Here is a 12,234-nt window from a genome sequence, read left to right on the forward strand (position 1 = left end):
GTGGCAGTCAAACTTGCTTAGTTTATTATATTATATGTAAATTATTCTTCAGCAAAACTTTTAAAAGTTAATAGCTCGCAGATAGTGGTGAATGCCTGTAATTCAAGCAGCTCTAGCAGCTAAGGCAGGAGAATGGAGGTTCAAAGCCAGCCTCAGCAACTTAGCCAGGCCCTTGAGATCCCCTGCTTCAGTGTCCTGTCTGTAGAATAAAATAAATAAAAATATAAAAAGGGCTGGGGATGTGGTTTAGTGGTTAAGCACCCCTGGGTTTAATCCCCAGTACCAAAGAAAGGAAAAAAAAGTTAATAGCTGAACATTCAAGGACCTCCATAATACATGACTAGCTAGTATGTATTCTAGCAGTTACCCTCACAACAACCCTATAAGGTAGAATATACTTTATTCCCTTTCTATGGATGAAACTGAGCCTCAGAGAGCCTGGCTCCCACCTTGAGGCAGAGTCAGGATTGGAATTAGATCTGAGCGATTTCCACAACCTGCACACTACCCTCCAGCCACATCTCCCTCAGAGTACCCCCTCCACCCTCCATCAAGGCAGCTGTGCTCCAATTCCAAAGCTGCTGTCCCAAAACCATCATATGCGTTCTCACTGCAATGTCTACATAGGATTAGGTTCAAGTCCCTGCTTTCGAGAAGCCTTCCCTAGCTACCTCACCTGGAAGTCCTTGCTGCTTCGTATAAGCTCCCACAGATGTTTACTAACTGCTTCTAATAAAGCAGTTTTCAGTCTCATTTATAATGGTATATGAAGGGTGGCCTTCTTTCACAAGATTCTAATCTCTTCCAAAGAATCTTGTTTATTCATACATTGTTTATTTTCATTTTTCACAGTGCCTTGTCAGTTCATTGTGCATTGTGTATTCAAAAACATTCTTTGAGATAGTTTGAGTGGAGATGGCTCTGTGAGTTCATTCTTTAGACACTCCCCCAGATCTAATTGCATAGCAAGCATAGATAAAACAAAAAGAAAACACCAAAATGACAGTGCTGAACTCACAAATAAGATTATCATCTCTATGGCCTTGAACTAAATAGAAACACAAAGTCAGAAGCAGTCCTGAAGCCTCAAAAGCTGCAAGGATTCTAATAGAGAGGTAAAGGAGATGACCAGGCTCTCAGGGGACAAAAAGTACTTCATGGTGAGTAAGGTCTACAATCAGTGCTCAGGGCTTTGAGGTAGGATAGAAGAAATAAAGATTGTAAAAAGGAGACAAACGGAAATAAATAGGGACTGTAACTTTAAATCTAAAAAACTCCACGAATGTCCTCACCTTCCCCCACAGGCCTGTTTTCCTTCCTGTCTAAATTCTTAAAAGGTCCAGTAAATCTTAGAGTACCTTAAGTCAAGTCAATAGTGTCCATATGTCCTGTTTGCTTATGGAATGTATCTTCAAACTAATTAAAAGAAGTTTAGAGCTGAGTGTGGTGGTACACACCTGTAATCCCAGCAACTAGGGAGGCTGAGGCAGGAGGATCACAAGTCCAAGGCCAACCTCAACAACTCAGCAAGACCCTGTCTCAAAATAAAAATAAAAAGCTCAGTAGTAAAGCACCCCTGGGTTCAATCCCCAGTACTGCACACACTTACACAAAATGATAGATACCCATGACACGATATAGTCCAAACCCTATGTATTAACTAGATAACATCAACTTGAAGGTTCTGGCCATGGCCTTCTCTGTGCTCTACAATCAAAGGAATTGAACTTAGTAAGCTGTTGTCAGCCCATTATGTTTCTCATATTACTATTTGCAAGGTTTCCTTTAAAAGAAGCAGCCTGAGACCCCCAAAGTATATCTCTCACTCTAAAGTATTCACACTCCTCCTCCCTTTGAGTGCATATCCAACTCTATTATTTGCTTTGCTGAATAAATCTCCTTATTTTCCTAAATAAGTTTCTACTTATGCCTCTTTTGATACTCTGACATTCCTTTCTGTGTTGTAAAGCAAGAACCCAGCAGGCCAGGCCTGGTGGTGTATACCTGTAGATCCCAGAGACTCTGGAGGCTGCAACAGGAGATTTCCAAGTTCAAAGCCAGCAAACTTAGCCAAGCCTTAAGCAACTCAGTGAGACCTTGTCCCAAAATATGAAATAAAAAAGATTCAGGAGGGCTGGGGACATAACTCAGTTGGTAGAGTGCTTGCCTCATATGCTCAAGGTCCTGGGTTCAATCCACAGCACCACAAAAAAAAAAAAAAAAAAAAGATTCAGGATATGGCTCAGTAGTTAAATGCCCCTGGGTTCAATCCCCAGTATCAAACCAAACAACAAACAAACAAAAAAAACCTACCAGGGATGAGGGGAGGTTCCCTACTTCCTTCTGGGGCCCTCCTTGCACCTGATCCAGTAACAGTTTGGGATAGAATTTCTCCAGTAGAAAATAGATGCTGACCGGGCTGGGGATGTGGCTCAAGCGGTAGCACGCTCACCTGGCATGCGTGCGGCCCGGGTTCGATGCTCAGCACCACATACAAACAAAGATGTTGTGTCCGCCGAGAACTAAAAAATAAATATTTTTTTAAAAAAAGAAAGAAAATAGATGCTAAAAGAAAGAAAATAGATGCTAACCAATAAAAGTTACTAACAGTGGCCCAAGCTGTAGCTTATTTGGGCTAAAAGGAAATTTTGTTTAGATTATAAATGATTTAGAATTGAATGATAAGGGGGCTGGGGATGTGGCTGAAGCGGTAGCACGCTCCTCTGGCGTGCGTGCTGCCCGGGTTCGATCCTCAGCACCACATACAAACAACGATGTTGTGTCCGCCAATAACTAAAAAAATAAATATTAAAAAAAATTCTCTCTCTCTCTCTCTCTCTATCACTCTCTCTTTAAAAAAATTATTAAAAAAAGAATTGAATGATAAGGCTAGCATGTGGCTCAATTATAGAGTGTGTACTTAGCATGTACAAGGCCTTGGGTTCAATCCTCAGCATCACCAAAAAAGTTTGTAGGAGCAGGGTGCAGTGGCACATGCCTGTAATCCCAGCAGCTCAGAGGGCTGAGGCAAGAGGATTGCAAGTTCAAAGCCAGCCTCAGCAATTTAGTGAGGTCCTAAGTAACTTAGCAAGATCCAGTCTCAAAATAAAATATAAAAAAAGGGCTGGGGAAGTGGCTCAGTGGTTCAATCCCTGGTACCAAATAAATAAATAAAAATGTAATAATGAATGTAGCACATGTCACAGTGGTGAAGGAAGACCGCTATGGCAACAAAGTGCAACTGGGACAGCCAACCCAAGACCCATAGAAATTTCCACAAGCTGGATGGACAAATTCAAGTAGGCAAAGATAAATCCTGTTAGCTCTCTGGCTTGATTCTAGAATTAGAATCTGCACATAGAATAGCAAAGGGAAGAATTTTGCCTTCTGACAAAACTAAAGCTAGAGATACCCCCAATTACCAACTCTCATGGGAAACACAGAAGGGACCCTACAGAGTATTGCTCACCAGGGAGTGTAACCAACACCCCAAAGGTGCAATAAGATCTCACAGTGAGAGGTGGACCAGGCCCTAGAAACTTTTAGAACTACAAACTCCCTCCAAGCCAAAGCCCTGGAAGGTGACGAAACTGCCCAAATAAAATCCCAGGGATAGGGGCTGGGGATGTGGCTCAAGTGGTAGCATGCTCGCCTGGCATGCGTGTGGCCCGGGTTCGATCCTCAGCACCACATACAAACAAAGATGTTGTGTCCACTGAAAACTAAAAAATAAATATTAAAATTAAAAAATAAATAAATAAATAAATAAATAAAATCCCAGGGATAGAGACAAATAGGAGGGAGGTCTAAATGAAAGTGAGGGAGGGGACTAGAAGAGGCAATTCACAGAAAATATGAGGCAACATATTGTAAATCACCATGTGAATACAACCAAAGAATCTAAAATAATATATTGAAAGGACATATGGCATACCTGGGGAAATTAAGAATGATCAATACAATAATTTTAGTTCATCATTATTGGACTTGAAAGAAAAAGAAATAATTATTTGCATCCAAGCCCAAAAAACCCCCACTAAATCATTTATAAGATAAATAAATCATAATGCCAGACATACACAATAAAGAGCTTTCTGTTAGTTACCATTTTAAACTAAGAAAGAAAGCAATTGAGTAACATATTCAAGATGTTCAAAGAACAACAACAACAACAAAAAAAAAAAAAAAAAAAACATGAAGCAGGGATTTTGTATCCATTCAAGCTGATCTTCAAGTATAAAGGCTGTAAAGAAATTCTCAGGAACATTGTAAACTCAGATACTACTGTTCTCATGAGCCCCTTCTGACAAATCAACTGAAGAAAGAATTTCAGTTAACTAAAAAAGACCAAAGAGACATAGACATAAAGTCAAATAACTGGTCAGTTGCAGTGGTGCACACATACAATCCTGTCAATGCAGTAGGCTGAGACAGGAGGATTGCAAATTCAAGGCCAATCCAGGTAACTTGGAGAAACCTTGTCTCAAAAAATTAAACAAACAAACAAATAAAAGGGGACTGGTACTATAACTCAGTGGTAGAGCATCCCTGGATTCAATCCCCAGTACTACAGGGGTGGGGGTGGGGTTGCTACCATAACAATAAGCTAAAATGTGAAGTTTGGATAGTTTGTGGCAAAGAACTAGATATTGTAGCCGGGTGTGGTGGCACAAACCTGTAATCCCAGTAGTATGGGAGGCTGAGGCAGAAGGATTGCAAGTTGGAGTCTCAGCAATTTAGTGAGGCCCTAAGCAATTCAGCAAGACTCTGTCTCAAAATAAAAAATAAAGAGTGCTGGGGATATGACTCATTGGTTAAGAGTCTTTGTAGGTTACATATTTGGTGGTACACCATAATTTTTGGAAAAAGTTTTTCCTGTAAAAATTTGGAAAACAGGCCTACAGAGCTCTTAACTCGAGGAAAAATGACTGAAAACAGATGTAAATGTTCCTCAGTCCTGCTTCTAGACCTGACAAATCGGTGCCCTGCCTAAGGTCTTGTGTCTCGGGGAGCTTCAGGCTTTAGATTTGCTTTTCTCCAGTAGCAGAGAATGACTAGGATAAGAAATGCAAACAGATGGGGAACTCAGGGCTGGAACCATTAGCAACAGAAATGCCTACTTCAGTTTTCTAAAATTCTCTTCTGACACCTGGAATGACTAGGGCCAGCAGCACCATCAGGCAGAGTACCTGAGCCCAGAAGGAACCTGTGGGTCCTTGTAACCCTTGCTCTCTTTCAGGACTCTCTCCAACTCTCTAAACCTACCTACACCCAGGATATAGTTGGGTTTGTTGTTTGCTTGTTCCTTTTTTGTTTTATGGCATTGGCATCCAACCAGGGCTTCATAAAGGCTAGGCAAGGACTCTGACACTAAGCTGCACCCCTGCCCCTCTTTATTTTGAGACAGGGTCTTACTGATTTGCCCAGGCTGGCCTTAACCTCCTGCCTCAGACTCCCAACACATTCTATGGTGCTTTGTTTCTTAGTTTTAGAAATGTCCTTCGACTCTTCATTTGTGTTTTGCCCAGTAAACATGCCTGTCTCTTTGAAACTTTTAAAAGAACATATAGGAGAATATATGATCTTAGGATAGAAAATAACTTCTTAAATAAGACATTAAAAGCTATAATATGGGGCTGGGGATGTGGCTCAAGAGGTAGCGCCTGGCATGCGAGCGGCCCGGGTTCGATCCTCAGCACCACATACAAACAAAGATGTGTCCCCTGAAAACTAAAAAATAAATATTTAAAAAAAAGCTATAATATAACATGTTGATACATTTGACTACATTAAAATTGAAAACTTCTGGGGCTAGGGTTTTGGCTCAGCAGTAGAGCGCTTGCCTAGCACATGTGAGATCCTGGGTTCAATCCTCAGCACCACATAAAAATAAATAAAATAAAGGTATTGTGTCCAACTACAACTAAAGAATAAATATTAAAAATAAAATAAAATTGAAAACTTCTGTACAAAAAAGACAACATGAAAAAGAAAAGTCACAACCAGAAGATTATCTCATATGTAAGTGACATATAATTGGCTCATAATATGTAAAGAATTTCTATAGTCAGTAAGTAAAATAAAAATGGGCAAAGGCTATAGACAAAGAAAAACCCAGTGTCCCATAAACATTTGAAAAAAATGCTCAAACTCACTAGTAATTAAGGATATCATTTCACATCCATCAGATTGTTAAAAATTAGAACATCTAACAATATGAAATACTTTTTTTTTTTTTTTTTTTAGAGAGTGAGAGAGGAGAGAGTGAGAGAGAGAGAGAATTTTTAATATTTATTTCTTAGTTCTCGGCGGACACAACATCTTTGTTGGTATGTGGTGCTGAGGATCGAACCTGGGCTGCACGCATGCCAGGCGAGCGCGCTACCGCCTGAGCCGTATCCCCAGCCCATGAAATACTTTTGAAAATGTGGAGCAACAGAACTCTCAGTCACTGCTGGGGAAAATGTCATTTGTATAGCCACTTTGAGAGCTTGGCAATATCTAGCAAGTGGAGCTGTACAGTCCTAAGGTCTGGCTTGAGCATTTCTCTCCATGTGTATAAGCAAAATGTTCAAGCTGGGTACAGTGGTGCATACCTGTAGTTCCAGCTACCTGGGAGGCTGAGGCAGAAGGATCACTTGAATTCAGAAGTTCAAGATCAACTGCTTTTTTATTTTTATTTTTTACTTTGAGATACAGATAGGATGTTATTAAATTGCCCAGGCTGGCATTGAATTTGTGATCCTCCTATCTCAGTCTCTTGAGTAGCTAGAAATACAGGTATGCACCACCATGCCTAGCATAGTGGGCAAATCCTAAAAATACAGCATATGTATGGCTGGGCATGGTGGCACATGCCTGTAATCCCAGTGACTCTGGAGGATGAGGCAGGAGGATAGCAAATTCAGGGCCAACCTCATCAATTTAGCCAGACCTTGTCTTAACATAAAAAGGACTTCAAAATGTTAGCTCAGTGGTAGAGTGCCCCTGAGTTCAATCCCCAGTAAGGGGTGTGTGTGTGTGTATGTGTGTGTGTGTGACTACACTGTGAGTATAGCTCAGTAATAGAGCCCTTGCCTAACATTCCCTGGTTTGATTCCCCAGCTTGGGAGCAGGAAAGAATGACTCCATCCAGAATCGTTGTGAAGAGGATTATATGTATTAATATTTCAGAAGTTCTTAGAAAAACACATTAGCAGTAACAAATGATTCTCTTTCTCATTGTAAATCTCAGGAGTTGGATGCAAGTTCTTCAAGGTCATCAATAGAAAAGTATTTCTTAACAATGAAAATTAAGATGTTTTGAGGATGGCATTTATTATTTTCAATCACTTTGCCTTTGTAGTTAATGCTCTACATAATTTCCATTTTAATAAATGACTACTACTACCGACCTTTTTAAAAAATTTGAGCCAACTGTAGTGGTACCTGCCTGTACTGTAATCCCAGCTACCAGGGAGACTGAGCCAGGAGGATGGAAAATTAGATGCCAGCCTCAGCAAATTAGCGAGACTCTTAAAATAAAATCACTTAAAAATAAATAAATAATCATGTATGACTAAAAAAATTAAAACTAAATCATATGGTTAAAAAAACCATACATTGCTGCTGGGGATATGGCTCAGTTGGTAGAGTGCTTGTCTAGCATGCACAAGTCCCTGGATTCAATTCCCAGCACCACCACCAAAAAAAAAAAAAAAAAACATACATTTACATTAAAATAAATAAATAAATAAATAAGGCTGGGGGTGTCGGTTAGTGGCAAAGCATCTCCGGGTACAATCTCCAGTACCAAGACAGAAAAGGAAAGAAAAACACTGAGGAAAAAAAATTGTCAATTGGATTATCGAACATTCTATGGTGTTTTTTTTTTCTTTTCAAATATTTATTTAGTTGTAGATGAACACACAGTATCTTTATTTATTTTTATGTGGTGCTGAGGATGGAACCCAGTGCTTCACACATGCGAGGCAAACGCTTGACCACTGAGCTACAGCCCAGCCCGGTGCCTTGCTTTTTTGCTTTAGGAATGCCCTTGGACACTTCCATTTCGCCCAGTAACCATTTGCTGGCCATACAGTGATGTGGCATGGCTAGGACATCTACTCCGGCCACAGGACTTCAGCTCACCTAGCTCTCTCCTCCCTCACCTTCCCAGGCACCTACTGCCGGTAAAGCCCCTATAGCTTTCGTGACAGGTGCAGGCAAGGCTTCGCTCTTACCAAGAGCGTGAGCCCCCGTGGGCGTAATCAGTGGAGCTCATTTAGATTCTTCTCGGCCGAGTCAATACTTGAGGAATTAATTTAACCACCAGAGGAGGCAAACTCGAAGCCTTAACAAAAGGAGCCTAAGCGTTCGTTGGCGATGGAATGTTCTCCGGCAGCGTCGGGAGGACCGACCCTGGTGACCTGGCAGCGCCAGCTCGCGCTCTGTGCGTGTTTTCGCAATCCACCGCGCGGGGACACGCTCCCTCCGGCCGCCCCAGCCCTGCCCGCGGGCCAGCGGCCCCGCTGTCTCCCGCCTGCGAGGCACGGATCGGCCGCAGCTGGGGCCCTCCATGCCGCGGACAAAGAGGCTCATGTTCCGCCAGCCCGGCCGAGCCTTTCCCTGCCAAGGCCCGGCGGAGCGAACTCGCATGTGACCTCGCGTGTGACCCACCTCCCAAGTGCGCCAGGAAAACCAGAGGGCCCGACCTGCCCCAGGCCCAGCCTGCCGCCCGCGCCTCCCCAACGGGAGCCGGTGGGTGCCCCAGGGCCACCACACGGAGGGTTTTAGGGCGCGCTTGAGCTAATTTTAGGAACCGCCATCTGACGTGGGGCCTTTGGGGTTTTCAAGACCAAGATAGAACATTCTCTTTTCCTTTTTTTTTTTTTTTTTTTAAGAGGAGGGTGTTACCCGGGATTAAACTCAGGGGCTTTCGACCACTGAGCCACATACCCAGCCCTTTTTTTTTTTTTTTTTTTTTTTTTTTTTTGGTGGTGCTGAGAATTGAACTCAGGGCCTTGTGCATGCGAGATGTGTAGTGCCTCGCTTTTTGATGAGGCTGGCTAAATTGCCCAGTATGGCCTCTAATTTGAGATCCTTCTGTTTTAGCCTTCCGAAACGCAGGGATTACAGGAGTGCACCAGGTGACTTCCCCGAGTGAGGTCTTAGAAAAGGACCAAATGCCTTCTCTCCTTTGCTCCGCCCCAATAATGAAGGTCAAGGCTATTGCTACTTCCTGGGAAGAGGGGAAGTCTCAGAGTGTTGTTGGCATCAGGAAGTGGGCAGTGTTAAAAAGAAACTGGGAAGGCTGGAGATACACTTCAGTTGGTAGGGTGCTTGCCTCGCATGCACAACACCCTGGGTTCAATCTCCCGCACCACAAGAAACTGGAAAGGGGTGGGATGTATATACCTCAGTGATAGAGCACTTGCCTAGTATTGGAAAACCATTTGCCTAGGTTCAATCCCCTGTATGGAAAAAGAAAGTCAGAAAAGAAAGAAGATGGGAGGGGAAGAGAAAGGAAAAAGGAGAGCAGAATCAAGAGGACTTTGAGAACTTTTAGTTGTGGAGGAGTAAAGGAAAGTCTATCCAGCCTGTTCCCTTTACTCAAAGCCTCTCAGCTCTCCTAACCTGGTGTGGTAGAAAGATGGAAGAACTAGGTGGAATGATAGATCTCTGGTTTCTGATTACAGTTGTGACCCCTTCTTGTTTGGTGACACCTTGCACAAATCACTTTTCTATAAACCTGGGAGACTTGCATTTCTTCCCTAAGTTGCAGGTATGTCAAATCTTGGGATGGTATACTTTAAACCTTGGGGAAGGCAAAGCATGGTGGCACACCGTAATCCCAGCTACTTGGGAGGCTGAAGCAGGAGGATCTCAAATTAGAGGCCAGACTGGGCAATTTAGTAAGACTCTGTCTCAAAAAGAAGTGGACAGGGCTGGGGTTGTGGCGGTAGAGCACTTGCCTAGCATGTGTGAGGCACTAGATTCGATTCTCAGAGCCACATAAGAAGATAAGTAAATAAAGGCATTGTGTCCATCTACAACTAAAAAATTATAAATAAATAAATAAATGCAGACATGTAACTCAGTGGTAGAGTGCTTCAGGTGCAATCATTGGGTCAGCTAAATAAAGAAATAAACCTTGGGGTAGCAATGCAAAAAATGTCAGTAGAATGTATAGGAAAACATCATACAGCTCCAGTAACTAAAATATACAGAAGTGAAATGCGGTCTATTTTTGGCGAAATAAACCCAAAATACAAATGGAATTGAGACAAAGGGCTATATCGAGAAATAGGTAGAAGCAGATTATTCCGGAGCTGTTTGGAAAATATACATTGTTCAATAAATAGTGGTAAAGGCAGAAGTGGTTGTACATGCTAGTAATTCCAGAGTCTCAGAAAGCTGAGGCAGGAGGATTGCAAGTTCAAGGCCAGCCTCAATGATTTAGTGAGATCTGTCTCAAAATAAAATGACAAACAGGACTGAAGCTATAGTTTAGTAGTAGAGCAACCTGGGTTTAATCCCTAATATCACTAAATAAACAAATAGTGCTGGGACAATGGTAAACCATCTGGAAAATTCGACTCCATCTTTTTTTTTTTAAGACAGGGTTTGCTGACCTTGAACTCCTGGGTTTGACCTTGAACTCTCCTGCCTCAGCCTTCCAAGTAGCTGGGACTATAGGTGCACATTGCCATGCCCCGCTTTTTCTTATTCCAAAATAAATTTTAGATGAATCAAAATTAAATAATAGGGGCTAGAGTTGTGGCTCAGTGGTAGAGCACTCACCTAACATGTGTGAGGCACTGGGTTTGATTCTTAGCACCACATATAAATAAATAAAGGTCCATCAACATTAATAAAATATTTAGAAAAGAAAAGAACTTAACTTACATTTATTTATTTACTTTGTACTAGGGGTTGAACCCAGAGGTGCTCTACCACTGAGCCATACCCCCAGTACCTTTTTTTTTTTTTTTTTACCACCAGGGATTGAACCTAGGGACACTTGCCCACTGAGCCACATCTCTAGCCTTATTTTGTATTTTATTTAGAGACTGGGTCTCACCAAGTTGCTTAGCACCTGGCCATTGCTGAGGCTGGCTTTGAACTTGCGATCTCTCTTGCGTCAGCCTCCAGAGTTGCTGGGATTACAGGCATGTGCTACTGTGCCCAGCTCCCAGCCCTTTTTTGAAATAGGATCTGGTTTAGTTGCCTAGACTGACCTCAAATTTGGGGTTATGGGTATGCACCATCTCTCTGGCCTCCTGTGTATTTTTTTTTTTTTTTGATATTTATTTTTTTTTAGTTCTCGGCGGACACAACATCTTTGTTTGTATGTGGTGCTGAGGATCGAACCCGGGCCGCACGCATGCCAGGCGAGCGCACTACAGCTTGAGCCACATCCCCAGCCCCCTCCTGTGTATTTAAAAGGGTGCATATTATTGACCTACGTTCACCCAAAAGATGACTGATCATCATAGAGATTATAGGTGCTTTTTTGAGTGGTAAGAAGGAGACATTACATAGGTTCTCATCTCTGGTTTTGTGGGTTTCACACCTAGATTTACCACTCATTAGTTGTGGACAAGTTGTATATTCCATGTCTCTGTCCTGTCTCTTGGAGGATGATAATTATATTTCTATTTCTAAGAAAGCTGTATTAAATGAGACAATAAATGTGAAGCTTTAGGCACCATACCTTACATATGATAGATATCCTATTAATTTCAGGCAATGGCTTTAAGGTCTCAATAATTCCCAAAGCTATCTCAGATAATCACCACCTGGTAGTTGAAGCTAATCACTGCATGAAACATTCTGAAAGCTATTTGCCTGGAAGTTAATTCAGGTCTCATGATCTACGTGAGAACTAGAGTTAGGAGAACCAGCAACAGGTTTTTCAGGATATTTGCTTTCAGAAAGACCCACCCCATTCCATTGCCCTCAGCCAGCAGTACTATCCATGTGTCCCTCGGCAGAGGCATGATTTCCAGGCCTCCTGCCATGAGCATGCTCTAAAACTAACATTTTCGGGTGGAAGTATTTGGAAGCAAAACCCCACTGCCCTTCTTTCTTTCTTTTTAAATTAATTTTTAAATTTATGACAGCAGAATGCATTATACTTCCTATTACACATATAGAGCACACTTTTTCATATCTCTGGTTGTATACAAAGTATATTCACACCAATTCATGTCTTCATACAGGTACTTTGTATAACAATGTCCATCACATTCC

Source organism: Spermophilus citellus (assembly GCF_964194105.1).
Source record: "Spermophilus citellus genome assembly, chromosome: 4".
Lineage (NCBI taxonomy): Eukaryota > Metazoa > Chordata > Mammalia > Rodentia > Sciuridae > Spermophilus > Spermophilus citellus.